General features: G+C 36.6%; 1 protein-coding gene across 3 annotated transcripts in view; it reads left to right on the forward strand.

Annotated features, from left to right (window-relative positions):
- Positions 1-17,842, forward strand: part of CFAP299 (cilia and flagella associated protein 299) — a 628,423-nt gene that overhangs the window by 554,437 nt on the left and 56,144 nt on the right. The window contains exon 1 of one of the 3 annotated variants that reach the window (XR_012332087.1): positions 12,461-12,617. The exons of the other annotated variants lie outside the window; for them this stretch is intronic. The gene's annotated coding sequence lies outside the window, so the exon portion shown is untranslated. Of the gene's footprint in view, positions 1-12,460; positions 12,618-17,842 lie in introns of those variants that run through there. 3 annotated transcript variants of the gene reach the window in all.

Below are 17,842 nucleotides of genomic sequence, written 5' to 3' on the forward strand. Positions count from 1 at the left end.
CCACCTATCATGTGGAATATACTTTGAGAAAAATACATGAAGTGCTAGAATAATTTTGGTTCTAAAACTGGAAAATGGACAGTTGTGAAACAGCATGAGAAAAATCACAAGTCACCACCATAGTAAGCAACTATGCACAAATCAGACGGCAAGGTTGCGTATTGAGGCAGGACTCTCCCTTTGGGCATGAAGGGGTGGAGAAGGAATGTGGAAGGGTAAACAAAATATACCCAATGCAGAATAAAACAGTTTCAAATATAGAATCTGTAGCATAGACTAGAACATGCACACATGCGCATGCACACACACACACACACACACACACACACACGAACACATTACATATTAAGCAATTTAAATTTTTGAAATCCATTGCTTTATCAAAGGGTTGATTTTTTTTTAGCAGCCCTCAGGATCTGCTAGAGACATTCTCTTCTCCCTTGGATGAAGCAGTATAATTATGTAATGTATGTTACTGGATATTCTTATTAAACATTCTGGGTCTTTCTGAGGGTGAAAAAAGGACAGAAATCATTTGCTCTCACATTCCATCATAGTAAACATTTTCAAGAAAGATGTTTGCCTTCACTTTGTCAATTCTAAGATGTTTATGGTCCTTAGGTATTGCCACAGGTATATGACAGCTTGTTTTATCTGCTTGGAACTTTAAAACCCACTGAAATTTGGTCACTGTGCAAATATTCATCTTATTCCACTGTCTAGAATGACAGGTTTCTGGACTACAGATTTAATAATTATTAACATATTATCCTCTTGGCTCAATCACTGTCAGCTATTTGTCCAACTCTCTCATTTCTTTCAGATATGGATACCTAGTTTAGCTTAAATATGACTAGAGACTTATTAAGCCGACAGTTTCCAAAGAGAACTCTAAATTAATCTTTCAAAGTTTTAGAATAGTTTTCATTTTTCCTTCTCAAAAATTGCCAGGTAAATTCCCCCCCTTCTTCCTGAGTTGGCCAATTAGTTTTTGCCTTAGGCTAATGTTTTCTTTCCCTCTCCCCATTCTCTGATATCCCCATCTCTAAAGTTACACACTTTTACACATATTCAAGAGTGGAACTTTAAATAGTAAAATTGTGATATTTTTCATCTGAGTCAGGTTCCTCCCTCTTTCTTATTGTGAGATGCCCTGAAGTTACATTTCTCTGTGAGAAAAGTTTGAACATTTTCCCTAAGGAAGGAGAAGCTGCAGAACATGTAACCCAGAGAGCCCTTTCTTTCTCTGGGGCCAGGATGGAAGTAAGAGCTGTCTCAACCATCTGCATATCTACAATAAATATGTGGCAGAAGATGGCTCCTGGTTTTTAGTACTGTTCTTTTTTTTGAAATCTGATTTAGGTAATCTCTAGTTAGGACTGCAGTAGTCAGCCCTCAATCAGCAGATTCCACATCCATGGATTTAACTAACTGTGGATCAAAAATATTCAGAAAAAAAACCAAAAAAAAACCAGAAAGTTCCAAAAAACAAACCTTGAATTTTCATACTCTGGCCACTATTTACATAGCATTTAGATTGTATTTACAACTATTTACATAGTATTTACATTATATTAGGTATTATAAGGAATTGAAATGATTTAAAATGTACAGGAGGATGTGCATACGTTATATGCAAATACTGCATTACTACATTTTATATAAAGAGCTTGAGCATCCCTAGATTTTGGTATCTCCAGGATGTGGATGAGGGATGACTGTACATCATCAGCCTTTGGTGAAAAAAAAAAAGCATGGTTGGTTTGCTAACCACAGAAGAAACGGTTTCAAGAGAACATCACTTTTTATAAATGCAGATTTCTGGAAGTAATTTTTAAAGAAGTTGATAAACAACTTTTTACTTCCAATTAGATTTTATAACTGTTCAAGTACAAGAGTAAGTTGTTTTTACAGAGTAAAATAGTATACAGATATACCTCATTTTATTTTATTGAATTTTATTTTATCTTTTTATACAGCAGGTTCTTATTAGTTATCTATTTTATACATATTGGGGTATACATGTAAATCCCAATCTCCCAATTCATCACACCACTGCCCCAAGCCACTTTTCCCCTTGGTGTCCATACATTTGTTATCTACATCTATGTCTCTATTTCTGTCCATACAGATGAACCAAACCAGTTCATCTGTATCATTTTTCTAAATTCCACATATATGTGTTAATATACGATATTTGTTTTTCTCTTTCTGACATACTTCACTCTGTATGATAGTCTCTAGGTCGATCCACATCTCTACAAATGCCCCAATTTCGTTCCTATTTATATTACATTGTATATATGTACCACATCTTCTTTACCCATTCATCTCTTGATGGGCCTTTATGTTGCTTCCATGACCTGGCTATTGTAAATAGTGCAATTAATGTTGGGGTGCATGTGTCTTTTTGAATTATGATTCTGTCTGGGTATATGCCCAGTAGTGGGATTGCTGGATCATATGGTAGTTCTATTCTTAGTTTTTTAAGGAACCTCCATACTATTTGCCATAGAGGTTGTACCAATTTACATTCCCACCAATAGTGCAGGAGGGTTCCCTTTTCTCCACACCCTCTCCAGCATTTGTTGTTTGTAGATTTTCTGATGATGCCCATTCTAACCAGTGTGAGGTGATACCTCATTGTAGTTTTGATTTGCATTTCTCTAATAATTAGTGATGTTGAGCATCTTTTCATGTGCCTCTTGGCCATCTGTATGTCTTCTTTGGAGAAATGTCTATTTAGGTCTTCTGCCCATTTTTTGATTGGGTTGTTTTTTTTTTTTGTTTTCTAATATTGAGCTGCATGTGCTATTTATATATTTTGGAGATTAATCCTTTGTCCATTGATTCGTTTGCAAATATTTACTCCCATTCTGAGGCTTGTCTTTTCATCTTGTTTATAGTCTCCTTTGCTGTGCAAAAGTTTTAAATTTCATTATGTCCCACTTGTTTATTTTGTTTTTATTTCCATTACTCTAGGAGGTAGGTCAAAAAAACCTTGCTGTGATTTATGTCACAGAGTGTTCTGCTTATGTTTTCCTCTAAGAGATTTATAGTTTCTGGTCTTACATTTAGGTCTTTAATCCATTTTGACTTACTTTTTGTGTATGGTGTTAAGGAGTGTTCTAATTTCATTCTTTTACATGTAGCTGTCCAGTTTTCCTAGCACTACTTATTGAAGAGACTGTCTTTTCTCCATTGTATATCCTTGCTTCCTTTGTGATAGATCAGTTGACCATAGGTGCGTGGGTTCACCTCTGTGTTTTCTATCTTGTTCCATTGATCTATATTTCTGTTTTTGTGCCACTACCATATTGTCTTGATTACTGTAGCTTTGTCGTGTAGCCTGAAGTCAGGGAGTCTGATTCCTCCACCTTCGTTTTTTTCCCTCAAGATTGCTTTGGCTAATCGGGGTCTTTGTGTCTGCATACAAATTTTAAGATTTTTTGTTCTAGTTCTGTAAAAATGCCATTGGTAATTTGATAGGGATTACATTGAATCTGTAGATTGCTTTGAATAGTATAGTTATTTTCAAAATACTGATTCTTCCAATCCAAGGACATGGTATATCTCTCCATCTGTTTGTGCTATCTTTGATTGCTTTCATCAGTGTCTTATAGTTTTCTGAGTACAGGTCTTTTACCTCCTTAGATAGGTTTATTCCCAGGTATTTTATTCTTTTTGTTGCAGTGGTGAATGGGATTGTTTCCTTAATTTCTCTTTCTGATCTTTCATTGTTAGTGTATATGAATAGAAGAGTTTTCTGTGCATTAATTTTGTATCCTACAACTTTACCTAATTAATTGATTAGCTCTAGTAGTTTTCATGTGGCATCCTTAGGATTCTCTATATATAGTATCATGTCATCTGCAAACAGTGACAGTTTTAATTCTTTTTTTCCATTTTGTATTCCTTTTGTTTCTTTTTCTTCTCTGATAGCCATGGCTAGGACTTCCAAAATTATGTTGAGTAATCGTGGTGACAGTGGACATCCTTGTCTTGTTCCTGATCACAGAGGAAATGCCTTCAGTTTTTCACCATTGAGAATGATGTTTGCTGTGGGTTTGTTGTATATAGCTTTTATTATGTTGAGGTAGGTTCCCTCTATGCCCACTTTCTGGAGAGTTTTTATCATAAATGGGTATTCAGTTTTGTCTAAAACTTTTTCTGCATCTATTGAGATGATCATATGGTTTTTCTTCTTCAATTTGTTAATATGGTGTATCACATTGATTGATTTGCATATATTGAAGAATCCTTGCATCCCTGGGATAAATCCCACTTGATCATGGTGTGTGATCCTTTTAATGTGTTGTTGGAATCTGTTTGCTAGTATTTTGTTCAGGATTTTTCCATCTACTTTCTTCAGTGATATTGGTCTGTAAGTTTCTTTTTTTGTAATATCTTTGTCTGGTTTTGGTAACAAGGTGATGGTGGTCTCATAGAATGAGTTCGGGAGTGTTCCTTCCTCTGCAATTTTTTGCAAGAGTTTGAGAAGGATGGGTGTTAGCTCTTCTCTAAATGTTTGATAGAATTCACCTGTGAAGCCATCTGGTCCTGCACATTTGTTTGTAGGAATATTTTTAATCACAGTTTCAATTTCATTACTTGTGATTGGTCTGTTCATATTTTCTGTTTCTTCCTGGTTCAGTCTTGGAAGGTTATGCCTTTCTGAGAATTTGTCAATTTCTTCCAAGTTGTCCATTTTATTGACATAGAGTTGCAAGTAGCAGTCTCTTAAGATGCTTTGTATTTCTGCAGTGTCCGTTGTAACTTCTCCTTTTTCATTTCAAATTTTATTGATTTGAGTCCTCTCCCTCTTTTTCTTGATGAGCCTGGCTAATGGTTTATCAGTTTTGTTTATCTTCTCAAAGAACCAGCTTTGAGATAGCCTCATCCACCAGAGGGCAGAGAGCAGAAGCAAGCAGAACTACAATCCTGCAGCCTGTGGAACAAAAACCACATTCACAGAAAGACAGACAAGATGAAAAGGCAGAAGGTTATGTACCAGATGAAGGAACAAGATAAAACCCCAGAAAAATCAACTAAGTGAAGTGGAGATATGCAACCTTCCAGAAAAAGAATTCAGAACAATGATAGTGAAGATGATCAAGGACTTCGGAAAAAGAATGGAGACAAAGATCAATAAGTTGCAAGAAATGTTTAACAAAGCCTGAGGAGAAGTAAAGAACAAACAAACAGAGATGAACAATACAATAACTGAAATGAAAACTACACTAGAAGGAATCAATAGAAGAATAACTGAGGCAGAAGAACGGATAAGTGACTAGGAAGACAGAATGTTGGAATTCACTGCTGCAGAACAGACTAAAGAAAAAAGAATGAAAAGAAATGAAGACAGCCTAAGAGACCTCTAGGACAACATTAAACACACCAACAATCGCATTATAGGGGTCCCAGAAGGAGAAGAGAGAGAGAAAGGACCCAAGAAAATATTTGAAGAGATTATAATTGAAAAATCCCCTAACATGGGAAAGGAAATAACCACTCAAGTCCAGGAAGTGCAACGAGTCCAATACAGGAGAAACCCAAGGAGAAACACACGGAGACACATAGGAATCAAATTGGCAAAAATTAAAGACAAAGAAAAATTATTGAAAGCAGCAAGGGAAAAACAACAAATAACATACAAGGGAACTCCCATAAGGTTAACAGCTGATTTCTCAGCAGAAACTCTACAAGCCAGAAGGGAGTGGCATGATATACTTAAAGTGATGAAAGGGAAAAACCTACAACCAAGATTACTCTACCCAGCAAGGGTCTCATTCAGATTCAATGGAGAAGTCAAAAGCTTTACAGACAAGCAAAAGCTAAGAGAATTCAGCCCCACCAAACCAGCTCTACAACAAATGCTAAAGGAACTTCTCTAAATGGGAAACACAAGAGAAGAAAAGGACCTACACAAACAAACCCAAAACAATTAAGAAAATGGTAATAGGAACATATATATCAATTATTACCTTAAATGTGAATGGATTAAATGCTCCAACCAAAAGACACAGGTTTGCTAAATGGATTCAAAAACAAGACCCATATATATGCTGTCCACAAGAGACCCACTCAGACCTAAGGACACATACAGACTGAAAATGAGGAGATGGAAAGAGATATTCCATACAAATGGAAATCAAAAGAAAGCTGGAGTAGTAATACGATATCAGATAAAATAGACTTTAAAATAAAGAATATTACAACAGACAAGGAAGGACACTACATAATGATCAAGGGATCAATCCAAGAAGAAGATATAACAATTATAAATATATATGCACCCAACGTAGGAGCACCTCAATGCATAAGGCCACTGCTAACAGTTATAAAAGAGGAAATCAACTGTAACACAATAATAGTGGGGAACTTTAATAACACCTCACTTACAGCAATGGACAGATCATCCAAAATGAAAATAAATAAGGAAACAGAAGCTCTAAATGACACAATAGGCCAGATAGATTTAATTGATATTTATAGGACATTCCATCCAAAAACAGCAGACTACATTTTCTTCTCAAGTGTGCACAAAACATTCTCCAGGATAGATCACATCTTGGGTCACAAATCAAGCCTCAGTAAATTTAAGAAAATTGAAATCATATCAAGCATCTTTTCTGACCACAACGCTATGAGATTAGAAATGAATTACAGAGGAAAAAATGTAAAAACTACAAACACGTGGAGGCTAAACAATACGTTACTAAATAACCAAGAGATCATTGAAGAAATCAAAGAGGAAATCAAAAAATACCTAGAGACAAATGACAATGAAAACAAGACGATCCAAAACCTATGGGATGCAGCAAAAGAAGTTCTAAGAGGGAAGTTCATAGCTATACAAGCCTACCTCAAGAAACAAGAAAAATCTCAAATAAAAATTCTAACCTTACACCTAAAAGAAATAGAGTTAGAAGAACGAACAAAACCCAAAGTTAGCAGAAGGAAAGAAATCATAAAGATCAGAGCAGAAATAAATGAAATAGAAACAACGAAAACAATAGCCAAGATAAATAAAACTAAAACCTGGTTCTTTGAGAATATAAAGAAAATTGATAAACCATTAGCCATACTCATCAAGAAAAAGAGGGAGAGGACTCAAATCAATAAAATTTGAAATGAAAAAGGAGAAGTTACAACACACACTGCAGAAATACAAAGCATCCTGAGAGACTACTACAAGCAACTCTATGCCAATACAATGGACAACCTGGAAGAAATGGACAAATTCTTAGAAAGGCATAACCTTCCAAGACTGAACCAAGAAGAAGTAGAAAATATGAACAGACAAATCACAAGTAATGAATTTGAAACTGTGATTAAAAATCTTCCAACACACAAAAGTCCAGGACCAGATGGCTTCACAGGTGAATTCTATGAAACATTTAGAGAAGAGCTAACACCCATCTTTCTCAAACTCTTCCAAAAAATTGCAGAGGAAGGAACACTCCCAAACTCATTCTATGAGACCACCGTCACCCTGATACCAAAACCAAAGATATTACAAAAAAAGAAACTTACAGACCAATATCACTGAGGAAAGTAGATGGAAAAATCCTGAACAAAATACTAGCAAACAGATTCCAACAACACATTAAAAGGATCATACACCATGATCAAGTGGGATTTATCCCCGGTATGCAAGGATTCTTCAATATACGCAAATCAATCAATGTGGTACACCATATTAACAAAGTGAAGAATAAAAACCGTATGATCATCTCAATAGATGCAGAAAAAACTTTTGACAAAATTCAACACCAATTTATGATAAAAACTCTCCAGAAAGTGGGCATAGAGGGAACCTACCTCAACATAATAAAGGTCATATATGACAAAGCCACAGCAAACATTATTCTCAATGGTGAAAAACTGAAAGCATTTCCTCTAAGATCAGGAACAAGACAAGGATGTCCACTCGTACTGCTATTGTTCAATATAGATTTGGAATTCCTATGCTTGTCAATCAGAGAAGAAAAAGAAACAAAAGGAATACAATTAGAAAAGAAGAAGTAAAACTGTCACTGTTTGCCGATGACATGATACTATACATAGAGAATCCTAAAGATGCCACCAGAAAACTACTAGAGGTAATTAATGAATTTGGTAAAGTTGCAGGATACAAAATTAATGCACAGAAATCTCTTGCATTCCTATACACTAATGATGAAAAATCTGAAAGAGAAATTAAGGAAACACTCTCATTTACCATTGGAACAAAAAGAATAAAATACCTAGGAATAAACCTACCTAGGGAGACAAAAGACCTGTATACAGAGAACTATCAGACACTGTTGAAAGAAATTAAAGATCATACCAACAGATGGAGAGATATACATGTTCTTGGATTGGAAAAATCAATATTGTGAAAATGACTGTACTACCCAAAGCAATCTGCAGATTCAATGCAATCCCTATCAAATTACCAATGGTATTTTTTATGGAACTAGAACAAAAAATCTTAAAATTTGTATGGAGACACAAAAGAACCCAAATAACAAAAGCAGTCTTGAGGGAAAAAATCGGAGATGGAGGAATCAGACTCCCTGACTTCAGACTATACTACAAAGCTACAGTAATCAAGACAATATGTTGCTGGCACAAAAACAGAAACATAGATCAGTGGAACAAGATAGAAAGCCCAGAGGTTAACCCACGCACCTATGGTCAACTAATCTATGACAAAGGAGGCAAGGATATACAATGGAGAAAAGACAGTCTCTTCAATAAGCGGTGCTGGTAAAACTGGACAGCTACATGTAAAAGAATGAAATTAGAACACTCCTTAACACCATACACAAACATAAACTCAAAATGGATTAGAGACCTAAATATAAGACCAGACACTAAAACTCTTAGAGGAAAACCAAGGAAGAACACTCTTTGACATAAATCACTGCAAGTTCTTTTTTGATCCACCTCCTAGAGTAATGGAAATAAAAAGAAAAATAAACAGATGGGACCTAATGAAACTTAGAAGCTTTCGCACAGCAAAGGAAACCATAAACATGATGAAAAGACAACCCTCAGAATGGAAGAAAATATTTGCAAATGAATCAACGGACAAAGGATTAATCTCCAAAATATATAAACAGCACATGCAGCTCAATATTAGAAAAAAAAAAAACCCTATCAAAAATGGGCAGAAGACCTAAATAGACATTTCTCCAAAGAAGACATACAGATGACCAAGAGGCACATGAAAAGATGCTCAACGTCACTAATTATTAGAGAAATGCAAATCTAAACTACAATGAGGTATCACCTCACACCAGTTAGAATGGGCATCATCAGAAAATCTACAAACAACAAATGCTGGAGAGGGTGTGGAGAAAAGGGAACCCTCTTGCACTGTTGGTGGAAATGTAAACTGATACAGCCACTATGGAGAACAGTATGGAGGTTCCTTAAAAGAGTAAAAATAGTATTATCATATGATCCAGTAATCCCACTACTGAGCATATACCCAGAGTAAACCACAATTTAAAAAGACACATGCACCCCAAAGTTAATTGCAGCACTATTTACAATAGCCAGGTCATGGAAGCAAACTAAATGCCCATAAACAGATGAATGGATAAAGAAGATGTGGAACATATATACAATGGAATTTACTCAGCCATAAAAAGGAATGAAATTGGGTTATTTGTTGAGACGTGGATGGATCCAGAGACTGTCATACAGAGTGAAGTAAGTCAGAAAGAGAAAAACAAATATCGTATATTAACCCATATATGTGGAACCTAGAAAAATGGTACAGATGAACTCGTTTGCAGGGAAGAAATAGAGACACAGATGTAGAGAACAACCATATGGACACCAAAGTGGGAAAGCCACGGGGCGGGGGGGTTGGGAGTGGTGGTGTGATGAATTGGGTGATTGGGATTGACATGTATACACTGTTGTGTATAAAATTGATGACTAATAAGAACCTGCTGTATAAAAAAATAGGAAAAACCTATTTATTAAAAAATTATTAAAAAATAAGAAGAAATAAACAAACAAAAAAAACTTTAAAATTTTTTTTCTAAAAAGCACCAGCTTTTAGTTTTATTTATCTTTGCTACTGTTTTCTTTGTTTCTATTTCATTTATTTCTGCTCTGATCTTTATGATTTCTTTCCTTCTACTACTTTTGGTTTTGTTTGTTCTTCTTTCTTTAGTTCCTTTAGGTGTAAGGTTAGATTATTTATTTTAGATTTTTCTTGTTTCTTCAGGTAGGATTTTATTGCTATAAATTTCCCTCTTAGAACAACTTTTGCTGAATCCCATAGGTTTTGGGTTGTCATGTTTTCATTTTCATTTGTTTCTAGGTATCTTTTGGTTTCCTCTTTGATTTCTTCAGTGATCTCTTGGTTATTTAGTAATGTATTGTTTCGCCTCCATGTGTTTGTGTTTTTCACGTTTTTTCCCCTGTAATTGATTTCTAATCTCATAGTGTTGTGGTCGGAAAAGATGCTTGATATGATTTCAGTTTTCTTAAATTTACTGAGGCTTGATTTTTGACCCAAGATGTGATCTATTGTGGAGAAAGTTCCGTGTGAACTTAAGAAGTGAGTGTAACCTGCTGTTTTCAGATGGATGTTTTATAGATGTTAGCATTTCCCTTATGTATTGAGGTGCTCTCATGTTGGGTGCATATATATTTATAATTGTTATATCATCTTCTTGGGTTGATTCCTTGATCATTATGTAGTGTCCTTCCTTATTTCTTGTAACATTCTTTATATTAAAAGTATTAAAGTCTATTTTATCTGATAGGAGTATTCTATTCCAGCTTTTTTTTTTTTTTTTTTTTTTTCCAGTACATGGGCCTCTCACTGTTGTGGCCTCTCCTGTTGTGGAGCACAGGCTCCGGACACGCAGGCTCAGCGGCCATGATGCACGGGCCCAGACGCTCCGCGGCATGTGGGATCTTCCCAGACTGGGACACGAACCCGTGTCCCCTGCATCGGCAGGCAGACTCTCAATCACTGCGCCACCAGGGAAGCCCTCCAGCTTTCTTTTGATTTCCATTTGTATGGAATATCTTTTTCCATCCCCTCACTTTCAGTCTGTATGTGTCCCTAGGTCTGAAGTAGGTCTCTTGTGGACAGCATATGTATGGGTCTTGTTTTTGTATCCATTCAGTGAGCCTGTGTCTTTTGGTTGGAGGATTTAATCCATTCACATTTAAGGTAATAATCAATATGTGTGTTCTATTACCATTTTCTTAGTTGTTTTGTGTTTGTTTTTGTAGGTCCTTTTCTTCTCTTGCTTTTCCCACTTAGAGAAGTTCCTTTAGCATTTGTTATAGAGCTGGTTTGGTGATGCTGAATTATCTCAGCTTTTGCTTGTCTGTAAAGTTTTTGATTTCTCCATCGAATCTGAATGAGATCCTTGCAGGGTAGAGTAATCTTGGTTTTAGGTTCTTCCCTTTCATCACTTTAAATATATTGTGCCACTCCCTTCTGGCTTGTAGAGTTTCTGCTGAAAAATCAGCTGTTAACCTTATGGGAGTTCCCTTGTATGTTATTTGTCATTTTTCCCTCGTTGCTTTTAATAATTTTTCTTTGTCTTTAATTTTTGTTGACCTGATTCCTATGTGTCTCAGTGTGTTTATCCTTGGGTTTATCCTGCCTGGGACTCTCTGCCCTTCCTGGACTTGGGTGGCTATTTCCTTTCCCATGTTAGGGAAGTTTTCGACTGTAATCTCTTCAAATATTTTCTTGGGTCCTTTCTCTTTCCCTTCTCCTTCTGGGACCCCTATAATGTTAACATTCACACGTTTAATGTTGTCTCAGAGGTCTCTTAGACTGTCTTCATTTCTTTTCATTCTTTTTCTTTATTCTTTTCCACAGCAGTGAATTCCACCATTCTGTCTTCCTAGTCACTTATCCATTCTTCTGCCTCAGCTATTCAGCTACTGATTCCTTCTAGTGTATTTTTAATTTCAGTTATTGTATTATTCATGTCTTTTTTTTTTTGTTCTTTAACTCTTCTAGGTGTTTGTTCTTTACTTCTTCCAGGTCTTTGTTAAATATTTCTTGCATCTTCTCCATCTTTGCTTCCATTCTTTTTCCAAGGTCCTGAATCATCTTCACTATAATTATTCTGAATTCTTTTTCTGGAAGATTGCCTATCTCCACTTCATTTAGTTGTTTTTCTGGGGTCTTTTCTTGTTCCTTCATCTGCTACATAGCCCTCTGCCTTTTCATCTTGTCTATCTTTCTGTGAATGTGGTTTTCATTCCACAGGCTGCAGGATTGTAGTTTTTCTTGTTTCTGCGTCTGCTCTCTTGTGGATGAGGCTATCTAAGGGGCCTGTGCAAACTTGCTGATGGGAGGGACTAGTGTTGGGTAGATCTGGGTGTTGCTCTCCTGGGCAGAGCTCAGCAAAACTTTAATCCCCTTTTCTGCTGATGGGTAGGGCTGAGTTCCCTCCCTCTTTGGCCTGAGGCGACCCAGCCTTGGAGAATAGAGGCTCCTCAGTGGGGCCAATGGCAGACTCCAAGAAGGCTTATGCCATGGAGCACCTCCCAGAATCTCCACTGCCAGTGTCCCTGTCCTTGCGGTGAGCCACTGCCACCCCTTGCCTCTGCAAGAGACCCTCCAACACCAGCAGGTAGGTCTGGTTCAGTCTCCCCTGTGGTCACTGCTCCTTACCCTGGGTCCCGATGTGCACACTACTTTGTGTGTGCCCTCCAAGAGTGGAGTCTCTGTTTCCCCCAGCCCTATCGAAGTCCTGCAATCAAATTCTGCTAGCCTTCAAAGTCTGATTCTCTTGGAATTCCTCCTCCCATTGCCAGAACCCCAGTTTGGGAAGCCTGAGGTGGGGCTCAGAACCTTCACTCCAGTGGGTGGATTTCTGTGGTGTAATTGTTCTCCAGTTTGTTAGTCACCCACCCAGTGGTTATGGGATTTGATTTTACTGTGACTGCACCCCTCCTACTGTCTCTTTGCAGCTTCTCCTTTGTCTTTTGATTTGGGGTATCTTTTTTGGTGAGTTCCTGTGTCTTCCTGTCAATGATTTTTCAGCAGTTAGTTGTGATTCTGGTGCCCTCGCAAGAGGAAGTGAGCACACGTCCTTCTACTCTGCCATCTTGAACCAATCTCCATACCTCATTTTGTTGTGCTTTGCAGCTATTGCATTTTTTACAAATATAAGTTTTATGGCAACACTGCACCCACCATGTCAATTAACACAATTTTCCCAACAGCATATGCTCACTTCGTGTCTCTGTGTCACAGTTTTGTAATTCTCCCAATATATCAAACTTTTTCATTATTTTTATATTTGTTATGGTGATCTGTGATCAGTGGTTTTTGATGTTACTGTTGCAAAAAGATTATGACTTGCCAAAGGCTTAGATGACAGCATTTTTTTTTTTTTTTTTTTTTTGCGGTATGTGGGCCTCTCTCTGTTGTGGCCTCTCCTGTTGTGGAGCACAGGCTCCAGATGTGCAGGCTCAGTGGCCATGGCTCACGGGCCCAGCCACTCCGTGGCCTGTGGGATCTTCCCGGACCGGGGCACGAACCCATGTCCCCTGCATCGGCAGGTGGACTCTCAACCACTGTGCCACCAGGGAATTCCCATGATAGCATTTTTAGGCAAAAAAACATTTTAAAAAAATCCTACTACTTTATTTATTTATCATTTATTGAAGTATAGTTGATTTACAATGTTGTTTTAGTTTCAGGTATACAACAAAATGTTTCAAGTTGTTTTTTCTGATTATATTCCATTACAGTTTATTACAAGATATTGAATATAGTTCGCTGTGCTATACAATAAATCCTTGTTCCTCATCTATTTTATGTATAGTAGTTGTATGTGTTAGTGCCATACTCCTAATTTGCCCCTCTCCTTTCCCTCTCCCCTTTGGTAACCATAAGTTTGTTTTCTTCATCTCTGAGTCTGTTTGTTTTGTATGTCGATTCATTTTTATTCTTTTTCTAGATTCCACATATAAATGATATCATATAGTATTTGTATTCTCTGATTTATTTCACTAAGTATAATATTCTCTGAGACCATCCATGTTGCTGCAAATGGCAATATTTCATTCTCTTTTATGGCTGAGTAATATTCCATTGTATATATATGTACCACATCTTAAGCCAGTCGTCTGTTGATGCACACTTGGGTTGTTTCCCTGTCTTGGCTATTGTAAATAGTGCTGCTATGAACATTAGCAAAAAATATTTTTAAATTAAGGTATGTACATTATTTTATGCACACTTTGAAGACACACTTTTTGAAGACATGCTATTGCACAGTTAATAGAATACAGTATAGTATAAACATAACTTTTATATGCATTGGGAAATCAGAAAATTTATATAACTTGCTTTATTGTGATATTTGCTTTATTTTGATGGTCTGGAACCAAACTTGAAATATCTCTGAGCTATACCTGTATATAGGACATTATGGTAGTGGATTATTGAATTATATTTACACATAAATATGCCATTTATGTATACATATTATAAATAATCAGTGAATATTATTATGCTTCAAATAAATTGAGATTATTTCAATATTTTGGTATAATTTCATATAAAGCATTACACTATAACCAGGTCATCATGATTTACTAGACTCTTAGGAATCCTCAGTCAAAGATAAGTCTTTTAAATGAATTTATTGGCAAAGACAAAGTGAGAAAACCTAAATCTTTGGTGAGATGATATTGAAAGTTCCTACCTTTTTGGATAGAGGAGACTATGGAATGTTACAAAGCATCTTTCATTTTGACAGCTGTTGCCCCACTGGGACACCCTGACCTCAGAATTCAAATCACATGTCTGTCTGCAGATGTGTCAGGGATAAGAAATCCTCAGTGTTGGTGTTGTCCATGACCATATATCATTGGTCTGCATAGCCGAAGGAGAGATTTTTCCTAGTGGTCCAACAAACAACCTAAAATTCTAGAGAAATTGGGGAATGGAAAAGGGAAAAGTTTACCTCTCCAGAAGGCAGATTTCTAGTTCTATCACAGTTACATAGAAAAAAAATTAAAATCAAATACAAAGAACTTTTCCTAGGTGTTCTTATCATAACACTTATTTTCATAAGTGTTCTTATCATCGCCCTTATTTTGGTTGTAATTATAAAGCTAATTTACCTTTAGTGAAGACAAATAGTATACAAAAGTATAAAGAAAGTTAAAATCATCCATAATTTTATCACTCCAAGATATTACTTTTATTATTTTGATATTTCCTTCTGGTATCCCTTTAGTTGTGAAGATATATAATTAGTAATAGCAAAATTGATATCAATATAGGTACACATAAATATGTAGATCCTAATACAGGTTTTTTCAAAATTTGAATCATGCTGTCATACAAGATTATTTCAACTGCTCTAGTAAATTCTTTTTTAGAGCACAGATCTTCCTCAACTTATAATGTGGTTATATCCCCATAAACCAATTGTAAATTAAAAATATTGTAATTGAAAATGCATCAATACACCTAACCTACCAAACATTATGGCTTAGCCTAGCCTACCTTAAACTGCTCAAAACATTTAACACAGGGGCCCCCAACCCCTGAGCCACACAGCAGGAGGTGAGTTGCAGGCAAGGAAGCAAAGCTTCACCAGTATTTACAGCCACTCCGCATTGTTTGCATTACTGCCTGAGCTCCGCCTCCTGTCAGATCAGTGGCAGCATTAGATTCTCATAGGAGTGCAAACCCTACTGTGAACTTCGCCTATGAGGGATCTAGGCTGTGTGCTCCTTATGAGAATCTAATGCCTGATGTGAGCTGGAACTGAGACAGCGATGCTAGCACTGGGGAGTGGCTGCAAATACAGATTAACATTAGCAGAGAGGTTTGACTGCACAGAGACCATAATAAATCAATTGCTTGCAGACTCATATCAAAACCCTATCAGTGAGTGGCAAGTGAAAACAAGCTCAGGGCTCCCACTGATTCTGCATTATGCTGAGTTGTATAATTATTTCATTATATATTACAATGTAATAATAATAATAGAAATAAAGTGCACAATACATGTAATGCACTTGAATCATCCTGAAACCATCACCCCACCCTGGTCTGTGGAAAGATTGTCTTCCACAAAACCGGCCCCTGGTGCCAAAAAGGTTGGGGACTGCTGATTTAACAGTAGCCTACAGTTGGGCAAAATCATCTATCAGAGAGCCTATTTTATGATAAAGTGTCAAGTATCTCACATAATTTATTGAATACTATACTGAAAATGAAAAATAATGGTTGTATGGGTACAGAATGATTGTAAGCATATGGGTGGTTTATCCATATGTACTTGTGACCACATGGCTGACTGGGAGCTGTGTCTGCTGCCACTGCCAATGCCCAGCATTATGAGAGAGTATCATACTGCATATCACCAGCCCAAGAAAAGATCCAAATTCAGAATTCAAAGTACAGTTTCTGCAGAATGCGTATCATTTTCACACCATTATAAAGTCAAAAAATTGTAAGTTAAAGCATTGTTAAGCTGGGGACTGTTTGTAATTATTTTATTTGTTGTAAGAAAGTTCCTCAATCATATATCTGAGAGGCATCTATCAGTCAATTCAGTGAAACCCATTAAATAATTTTGATTATCTATAACATACACAGTGGTGTAACACATAGTCATCAGTCTCAAGAAATTTTTATTACTCCCTGCACTTATACAGGGATTCATAGAAAAATAAAGCTAAACAATTTATACTTAATCAGGAACATAGAGAAACATTTCTGAATTGCCCAAAAACACATATACTTAGTAGAAACTCTATCACTTTTTATTTGGCAATACACTTCATAGAGGTAATATTATTTCAAAATGATTCGTATGATATACTTGTGTGCTTTAGATTCTACTTTAAGCAATACATGTGCAGTGCAATTAGCTAATTATCTATGGATTTAAAGTAAAATTGAAGGTTTCCCAGTTTCAAGTGTATAGTTTTTGGAAATGTTGCCTTCATTGCTCTCTGCCAAGCATGATGCTAAGTGTTATCTGGCTTAATCCTGAAATTCAATTGGAAGAATGACATGTTTGGTGTGAGGAACCCTGAATCCAAGCAATGCATCTCAGAACATGGTTCAAAGTCAGGTGGGAACAGCTTCAACTATTTTTAGAGTCGTGGAGTGCATATTGGCAAGTCAATGAGTGAGGCCTGCTGCAGTAATGACATAAAGACACCTGCCTCTCTCCACCCCATCCCACCCCAAGGTCCTGGTCAGATTGGCAGGTAGGGTCCTTTTGCTTGGATGCTATGGGGAACGGTTTAAGAAGCTCTACATTGGATAATTTCATCTTTTTGTTTCATACCCTAGTTAAGGGAATGCTCTTTTCCCCCTCATTTTCCTTGAAGGACTTTTCCTTGGGCTTTGCCTTTCCTCACAATTGGTGTGGCAATATCTGGAGAAACCTATATTGGCGACCAGGCCAAGATAAAAGGAACAAGGAGGCTGTTCAGCATGTTTTTTATAGGCCTTAAGTCAACCTGGTCTAGGAAAGCCATCCATGGTTCAGCCTAGCACTCAAGATAATGCACTGGAATTTGGGACAAAAGCCTAATAATAAAAATCATCCACTTATACATCTTAGTGAGAAGAAGTGAATCTTTTGATATGCAGTAAAACCGATATTGATCCTCAGGGAAGCTGGTGAGGTGATATGTGTCATAAGAAGCAAACATGAGTATCTTAAGCCTTTGTCACAGGCGATAAAAACCATCTGCTGAATATGAGGAAGAAAGCATTGTACGGTGGGAGATGAATGCAAAATGGTTTTGCAATGTGATAGGCTGTTGTTAGAATATCCAGCTTTATGATATTTTAAAAGTATGTGTGAGATAA

Source organism: Tursiops truncatus, chromosome 5 (genome assembly GCF_011762595.2).
Source record: "Tursiops truncatus isolate mTurTru1 chromosome 5, mTurTru1.mat.Y, whole genome shotgun sequence".
Lineage (NCBI taxonomy): Eukaryota > Metazoa > Chordata > Mammalia > Artiodactyla > Delphinidae > Tursiops > Tursiops truncatus.